Below are 8,647 nucleotides of genomic sequence, written 5' to 3' on the forward strand. Positions count from 1 at the left end.
TTGCAAGTCAAATTCCACCACCTGACATTCCAGCTATGCTTTCTTAACCCGATACTCACAGTTCAAGTTGAGTTCACCACAAATGTGCAGTTTCTCCCCTAAGTACGCTGTCAGCTGGATACTTGAGCTCCGAAGTAGTTTGTCCCTTAAAGTGTTGTATAATTTTACAGACATCATCTTGGCCTGTGCCTGAATATTGCCAACTGGAACCAGGAAGAACTGACTGAAAGTTTTCAGTTGGAATTCCCAGTAGGGAAGGGGAACACCAGTGTTCTACTCATTTCACACACAGAAAGGGGGACATACTGAAGGGACCTGGTTGAAGGACACACTAGGTTGTCTAGGTGCAATTGATTCAACTTGTCCATTGTGAATCTACCTGTATAGTTTTAAAGCTGTGGTTGAGACAACTATACCGACAATAGTTCATGTGACTAAATGTAGCAGTTGTGTAGTCCAGAAGGCATCCTCTGTGGCCAACCACACACACAGAGTGATCATGGTCTTTTGCAGAGAACTTAAATATGTGGTCTGTGGAACAGTTGCTGGTGATTTGTGGAGAAATGGTTTGTCACATGATGCTGGCTCTCCTTCTTATTTCCAGCTGCTAAACTGCATTAAGAGACAGCTACCAATAGACAAATACTTCCCTAACATCCTCGTACAAAATCCATGAATACTTTCTTAGCATTACGTTACTAAATAAGCAGTTACTGAAGTTGCCACATGCATGGTATGCAATCTCAAATGGGTAGGAGGTCCATAGGAATCTCTCTGAGTGTGGTTCGTACTATGCAAATATTTGAGAACCCTTGTTCTACTGCATATTTTAATGAAGAATAGAAACTACTAGTATAGCATTAGTGGCTATATAGAGTGGGAGTCAGACAGCTGAGGACTACCTGGTAGAGTTCTGGACAAGAGACAGAGTGGTCAACTGGCCTAACAGCCTGCAGGATGAGGTTCTAGTCCTGTGCTTCTACTTCAGTTTTTTGTCTAACTTGTCTATTAAGATTATAAGATCTTCAGGCCAGGGACTATAGGGTCTCACTATATGTCTGTACAGTGCCTAGCACACTGATCCTAGCTGAGGGCTTTAGGCATTTCTTAATATACATAATAATCATGAAGACAAAAAATAATGTCTATGATGGCTGCAGTTGAGTGACTTCTATGAAGTGGCCAAATAAGTGTTTGTGACAGGCCAACAAGTGCAGTTGGTTTGGAATGCATTTATGGAGACATGGGATCAAAATTAAGCTCTGGAATACACAGTAACAGCTACCACTGCAAAGCCAAAGGCTTTGTTGTGCTTGTTCACCACAGTACTGGATTTTAACTATTGTGTTCTCTTCCTGTGCATGCAGTCTGACCCTTATGAAATACGTATTTTGCTATAAAATACTTCTCTAAAGCAGAAGCATGTTCCAAATAAAAGACAGTAGCAATGGGGTATCTTGAACACCACCAAACATCATGATCTGAAATTAATCTAGTGTATCAAGTGAATGGAGACTACAATCAACATTTTTTTAAGCAAAATCATCCAAGAAATAGCTTTAGCTTTATCTCCTGTATAAGTGATCTCAGAAATAACTTTGGTGTTCTTCTCTTCTGCAGTGGGCATCATTTAAAAAATGTAATGAGTTAGCTCATGCATATAATGGAGACTCAAGGCAAAGATAAGTATTAATGATCTAGGGGAAGATCACTTCCTGGAGATTAATTAGCAGTAAGGGGGAGTGGAGGAGTCTCCACTGCACTTGGGACCATGGTATTTATTTAGTTAGTTAGTTAGTTATGGGGGGAGAGGTGACTTAAGTGCATGGCTTTTGTTTTCACGTTCTGTGCATTAGTCACAGAGATTACTTGAGTCATCTTCATAGTATAATGATGTGCACCATCGGGCACTTTTTGTGACTTTGGAAAACTATTAAAGTGATATTGTTGTTTTCAGAAAGAAAGGGTCATGTTGACAGTTACCTTTACTGTATTTATCCTACAACACTGAGGAGAGAGAGTGAGCTAGTTAGAACAGGCATCATATTTTTCATTTGTGACATCTAATGAAACCTTGGTGAAAATCCTATACGTGCATCTTTTTACTTGTAATAAAAATGTATGATTTGGAAAATAAATTAAAAAAATGAAAACAGAGTTATGGAATTATTGCCAATTAATTTATAGAAGGCTATATCCCTTCCACCTCCCCTTGCTGCCCAGTGCAGGAGTTAGTCCTACAATTCAATGATTGATTCCTGAAAAGTTGCCTCTATGGGTCCAATTCTGCATTCACTGACCTCAGTGAGAACTGGTCATGTATCAGAGGGCAGCAGTAGGCCTCATGTTTGGTTCCATGAAACTGTTTAATAAAATACGTCATATTAAATAGAGCTAGGGGAAGTTGGTTGTGTTCTCACCTGCCAAAGTGGGGGGCTTGTCAAGTGTAGGGGGTCCAGCTTTTTTTTTTTTTTTTTTTTTTTTTTTTAAACTGTTCACCCGTGCATTCCTCTCCAGGATGCCCGTGGCCCTGCTTGGGCCTTTACTTTCAGCCAGGAGAACAAAAAATATGCCCCAATTCCTTCACCCTCACTCCAAGAGCCCTGTAGTCACTGTCGAGCTGTTCAGGATCCTATCTGGCAGAATCATTAATGCCCACAGGAGTAGTGGTCAGAGCGACAGATTAACCTTAGCAATCTTTCTGTAATAGAGACAGTGGTTGTTTATGCCCAAACCTATGAGAAAGTAGGAGAACAATAAGATTTTTTTTAAAAGTTAAGCAGATAAAGCAAAGGCACCATTATAATAAATGAACAATAAAAATGACAGAAGTAGTAGCCCCTTAACTTGTGACAGCTTCTAATTTGGGACAGGTGGACTAGTTTCTCTCATTTCCAACCCATTTGAATATGGATGAAGGCAAATTGGCTTAACTTAAATGTTATTGGGTTCAAGTTCCAACTTGAAGAAAATGTAAAGAGTAAATAAAATTAATGAAAACATAAATACAATCTACAATCTAGGGGACCCATTTTTCATCACCAAGCTTTTAATGAGATTCCTTTTAGCTCTGAATACTCAGTGCAGCCTTCCCTATTACTAGGAAAACCTAATTTGTTTTGTTTCAGAGTAGCAGCCGTGTTAGTCTGTATTCGCAAAAAGAAAAGGAGTACCCGTGGCACCTTAGAGACTAACAAATTTATTTGAGCATAAGCTTTCGTGAGCTACAGCTCACTTCATTGGATGCATTCAGTGGAAAATACAGTGGGGAGATTTATATACACACACAGAGAACATGAAACACTGGGTTTTATCATACACACTCTAAGGAGAGTGATCACTTAAGATGAGCTATTACCAGCAGGAAGGAGGGGGGAAGGAGGAAAACATTTTGTGGTGATAATCAAGGTGAGCCATTTCCAGCAGTTAACAAGAACATCTGAGGAATAGTGGAGGGTGGGGAGGGGGGAGGAGAAATAACATGGGGAAATAGTTTTACTTTATGTAATGACTCATCCACTCCCAGTCTCTATTCAAGCCTAAGTTAATTGTATCCAGTTTGCAAATTAATTCCAATTCAGCAGTCTCTCATTGGAGTCTGTTTTTGAAGTTTTTTTGTTGAAGGATAGCCACTCTCAGGTCTGTAATCGTGTGACCGGAGAGATTGAAGTGTTCTCCGACTGGTTTTTGAATGTTATAATTCTTGACGTCTGATTTGTGTCCATTTATTCCTTTACGTAGAGACTGTCCAGTTTGACCAATGTACATGGCAGAGGGGCATTGCTGGCACATATCACATTGGTAAATGTGCAGGTGAACGGGCCTCTGATATTGTGACTGATGTGATTAGGCCCTATGATCACATCAGCCACAATATCAGAGGCTCATTCACCTGCACATCTACCAATGTGAGATATGCCATCATGTGCCAGCAATGCCCCTCTGCCACGTACATTGGTCAAACTGGACAGTCTCTACATAAAAGAATAAATAGACACAAATCAGACGTCAAGAAGGAAAACATAATGTAAATCCTTAAGAATTCTACTGTCATGCTAACAAAACCAACTGTATGACAAAATTTCCTTACAATGCAAATGATTGTGTTTTATTTACATTATTTCCTGTTTAGTGTGCTGCAGCAATCCTGCAGCAATTCAGCAAGAACAAAATGTTCCCAAGTTTAAATCTATTTAGTTTCAATGCTTAAAGTCAGTTCAGATGCAAGTAAACACATTTAACTTAACCAGAAATATAAAACATGAAGTGGTTTGTTTATGTTTATTCAGTAAGAGAAATATAATGTGACTTCTGAAGTGAGCTAAAAACTGCATGACTCTAACCTGTCAAAGAGCACTTAAGCTTCAATTTGTTTCATTACTGATAATCTACTGGATTAATGGAGCAAGGGTACATAGACGATCCAAAAAACCCTTCCACATCCCCTTGCTGCCCAGTGCAGGAGCTAGTCATGGTCAGAGTCCTTGTGCTCTCAGTGTACGGCAATAGAGCTAGGAAAATTTTTTTTGAATAGTAATTTTTTTAAGGCACCAAAATATTTATGAATTTGGGTCAAAGTTGACAAATAAGTGAGGCCAAAAAAGTTGGGTTTTTTTTCATGAAATTGTTCCATTTTGACATCTTTCTGAAATGAAACATTTCAACATTTCATTTGAAATGAAATTTTGTAAAAAAAAGTTTGATTCAGAATCGCATTGTTCCATTTGAATCAACATTTAGTTTTACGAAGTTGTTTCAAAATGACATTTGAAACGTTTTGCTGGATTCAAACAAAATTGTGTCAATTTCTTCGGTTCTATGAACAAAGCTGAAAATGAATGACTTTTTTTTTTTAATATTTTGGTCTGGCCACCAAACTGAGAAATCAGTTATTCACTCAGTTTTGTACAGCAACTGCAGGAGCTAAGTAGCATGACCTTCTCTGAAAGGGAGAAGGGCAGAGCTATGGGTACTTCCCACCCCAACATGCATTGGTCAGCAGAGCTAGATCAGCATAGGGAGCCATGCTGCAGCAGGTTAGAGACTGCTCTGGCTTGCACTTTGCACTAGTGCTTGAGTAAGAAAATATAGTTCTAGGAGCACTGGCAATGTGTCTCCACTGCAGGATGTGACTTATGAGAGTTCATATCCCACCCATGCCACCATATTGTCACAGTTTCAGGGTAGCTACACCTGTATCCCCACCTCTAAGGGCTTGTCTACATTACCTGTTGGATCGACGGGCAGCGATTGATCCAGTGGGGGTCAATTTATCGTATAGATGCAATAAATCGACCACCAAGCACTCTACCGTTGACTCCCGTACTCCACCGGAGTGAGGGGTGCAGGTGGAGTCGACGGGGGAGTGTCAGCAGTTGACTCACTGCAGTGAAGACACCACGGTGAGTAGATCTAAGTATGTTGACTTCAGCTATGTTATTCACGTAGCTGAAGTTGCGTAACTTAGATCGATTCCCCGCCTCCCCCCACACCCAGTGTAGACCAGACCTAAGAGTGCCTCCTCCAGTTTCAGGTTTCACCTGCCTCTGGGGAGGGACCCTTGTCCCTCTCTCTTCTGTCTGGGTTTTAGGGCTGCACAGCTCTCTGCCTTATACTGTGATATCCCAAGCAAGCCTGTCTGCCTCAAAGCCAGCACCTCTCCTTTACTCTGTGTCCAAGGGCTACGAACAGTGTATTGCCAGCAGTTACAAGTTACCACGTGGCTCTTGCTAAGCAAGCACCTTATTCTTAAGGTAAAAGCATTAGAGTGAGAACATAATCAAAACAACAAACAAATTTCAACATACCAGCAGTCACCATAGTAGTCCAAAGTCTTTTCAATCCTCCCACAAGGGTTGGAAGGGCCCCCTTGGACAGAAGCTCCTCTCCATTTGTTGGATCAGAAAAAAGGCCCCAAAGCAGTTTAAACCCAGCTCTTTTATGTTAAAAACCTTTTCTTTCTCTATTGGTCTCTGGACACCTCCTTTTGAATCAGTATGTGTGAGTCTCTCCAGGGGGAGGTATCTCTCTGGAGGTGTTTACAATCTACGTGATTGACCTTACGCACCCTTCACTGTTTTTGGTTCCTGGAGGAGCTGTGTAACCACCCGCCAGAGTTGCATACAATTCCTGATCCACAGTGATACATAAGCTTAGTACAAGATGGTCCCCAAAGATATTGCATGCAGTTGCCGTATCTGTCACAATGACTCATTCAGTGAGTCCTCTTCCTCAGTTCCCCTTGGATGCTGTAGTTTAATAATAATAGACTACTCTGCCCACACACACACTTTAAACATTTAAAGTCTCCTCCTTGCCAGGGTGACTCATTTACAAACAAAACAAATTCTCACAGATCTTGGGAGACAGGCCAGTCCTTACTTATAGACAGCCCTGCAACCTGAAGCAAATACTCACCAGCAACCACACACCACACAACAGAACCACTAACCCAGGAACCTATCCTTGCAACAAAGCCCGCATATCTGTCCACATATCTATTCAGGGGACACCATCATAGGGCCTAATCACATCAACCACACTATCAGAGGCTTGTTCATCTGCGCATCTACCAATGTGATATATGCCATCATGTGCCAGCAATACCCCTCTGCCATGTACATTGGTCAAACTGGACAGTCTCGACGTAAAAGAATAAATGGACACAAATCAGATGTCAAGAATTATAACATTCAAAAACCAGTCGGAGAACACTTCAATCTCTCCGGTCACACGATTACAGACCTGAGAGTGGCTATCCTTCAACAAAAAAACTTCAAAAACAGACTCCAACGAGAGACTGCTGAATTGGAATTAATTTGCAAACTGGATACAATTAACTTAGGCTTGAAAAGAGACTGGGAGTGGATGGGTCATTACATAAAGTAAAGCTATTTCCCCATGTTATTTCTCCCCCCACCCCACCCCACCCCACCGTTCCTCAGATGTTCTTGTTAACTGCTGGAAATGGCTCACCTTGATTATCACCACAAAATGTTTTCCTCCTTCCCCCCTCCTTCCTGCTGGTAATAGCTCATCTTAAGTGATCACTCTCCTTAGAGTGTGTATGATAAAACCCATTGTTTCATGATCTCTGTATGTGTATATAAATCTCCCCACTGTATTTTCCACTGAATGCATCCAATGAAGTGAGCTGTAGCTCACGAAAGCTTATGCTCAAATAAATTTGTTAGTCTCTAAGGTGCCACAAGTACTCCTTTTCTTTTTGCGAATACAGACTAACATCGCTGCTACTCTGAAACAAAACAAACTAGGTTTTCCTAGTAATAGGGAAGGTTGTACTGAGTATTCAGAGCTAAAAGGAATCTCATTAAAAGCTTGGTGATGAAAAATGGGTCCCCTAGATTGTAGATTGTAATTATGTTTTCATTAATTTTATTTACTCTTTACATATTCTTCAGATTGGAACTTGAACCCAATAACATTTAAGTTAAGCAAATTTACCTATCATCCATATTCAAATGGGTTGGAAATGAGAAGAAACTAGTCCACCTGTCCCAAATTAGAAGCTGTTACAAGTTAAGGGGCTACTACTTCTGTCATTTTTATTGTTCATTTATTATAATGGTGCCTTTGCTTTATCTGCTTAACTTTTAAAAAAAATCTTATTGTTCTCCTACTTTCTCATAGGTTTGGGCATAAACAACCACTGTCTCTATTACAGAAAGATTGCTAAGGTTAATCTGTCGCTCTGACCACTACTCCTGTGGGCATTAATGATTCTGCCAGATAGGACCCTGAGCAGCTCGACAGTGACTACAGGGCTCTTGGAGTGAGGGTGAAGGAATTGGGGCATATTTTGTGTTCTCCTGGCTGAAAGTAAGGGCCCAAGCAGGGACACGGGCATCCTGGAGAGGAATGCATGGGTGAACAGATGGTATTGACAGGAGGGTTTTGTCTTCCTCATTCATGGGATGCTGTTCTAGAAAGAAGGTCTTCTGAGAACAAATGGGTCCACCTGACTAAGAAGGGGAAAAGGATCTTTATGCACTTACTTGCCAACCTAGTGAGGAGGGCTTTAAACTAGGTTCAAAGGTGGGAGGTGACAAAAGCCCACAGGAAAGCATAACAAAAGGTGACCTTAACAGAGGGTTAGATGTTGGCAGGGGATATGTAAAATTACAGTAGCATCATAAGAGCAATCAGTGGGGGAATCTACTCAACATCTTAGATGTCTGTACACAAATGCAAGAAGTATGGGGAAGAAACATGAAGAACTGGAAGTATTAGTACATAAGCTAAATTATGAAATAATTGCTTTCACAGAAATTTGATGGGATAACTTCCTGACTGGAATATTGGCCTTGAGGGGTATAGCTTTTTCAGAAAGGACAGGCAGGGGGAGAAAAGGAGGCTGTGTTGCATTATACATCAAGACTATATACGCTTTTTCTAATGTCCAGAATGAGGTGAGAGGCAGAGTAGTTGAAAGTCTCCAGGTAAAGATAGAAGGGAAAAAAATTGAAGAGATGTCATGGCAGGGTCTACTTTAGACTACCAAATCAGGAAGAGGAGTTGAATGAAGCAGTTCTAGAACAAATAATACTAATGGGTAGTAATTGGAGACATTAATTACCCAGACATCTGTTGGAAGAGTAATGCAGTAAAACTCAACATTTCCAGTAAG

This window comes from Dermochelys coriacea, chromosome 5 (genome assembly GCF_009764565.3).
Source record: "Dermochelys coriacea isolate rDerCor1 chromosome 5, rDerCor1.pri.v4, whole genome shotgun sequence".
Taxonomy (NCBI): Eukaryota; Metazoa; Chordata; order Testudines; family Dermochelyidae; genus Dermochelys; species Dermochelys coriacea.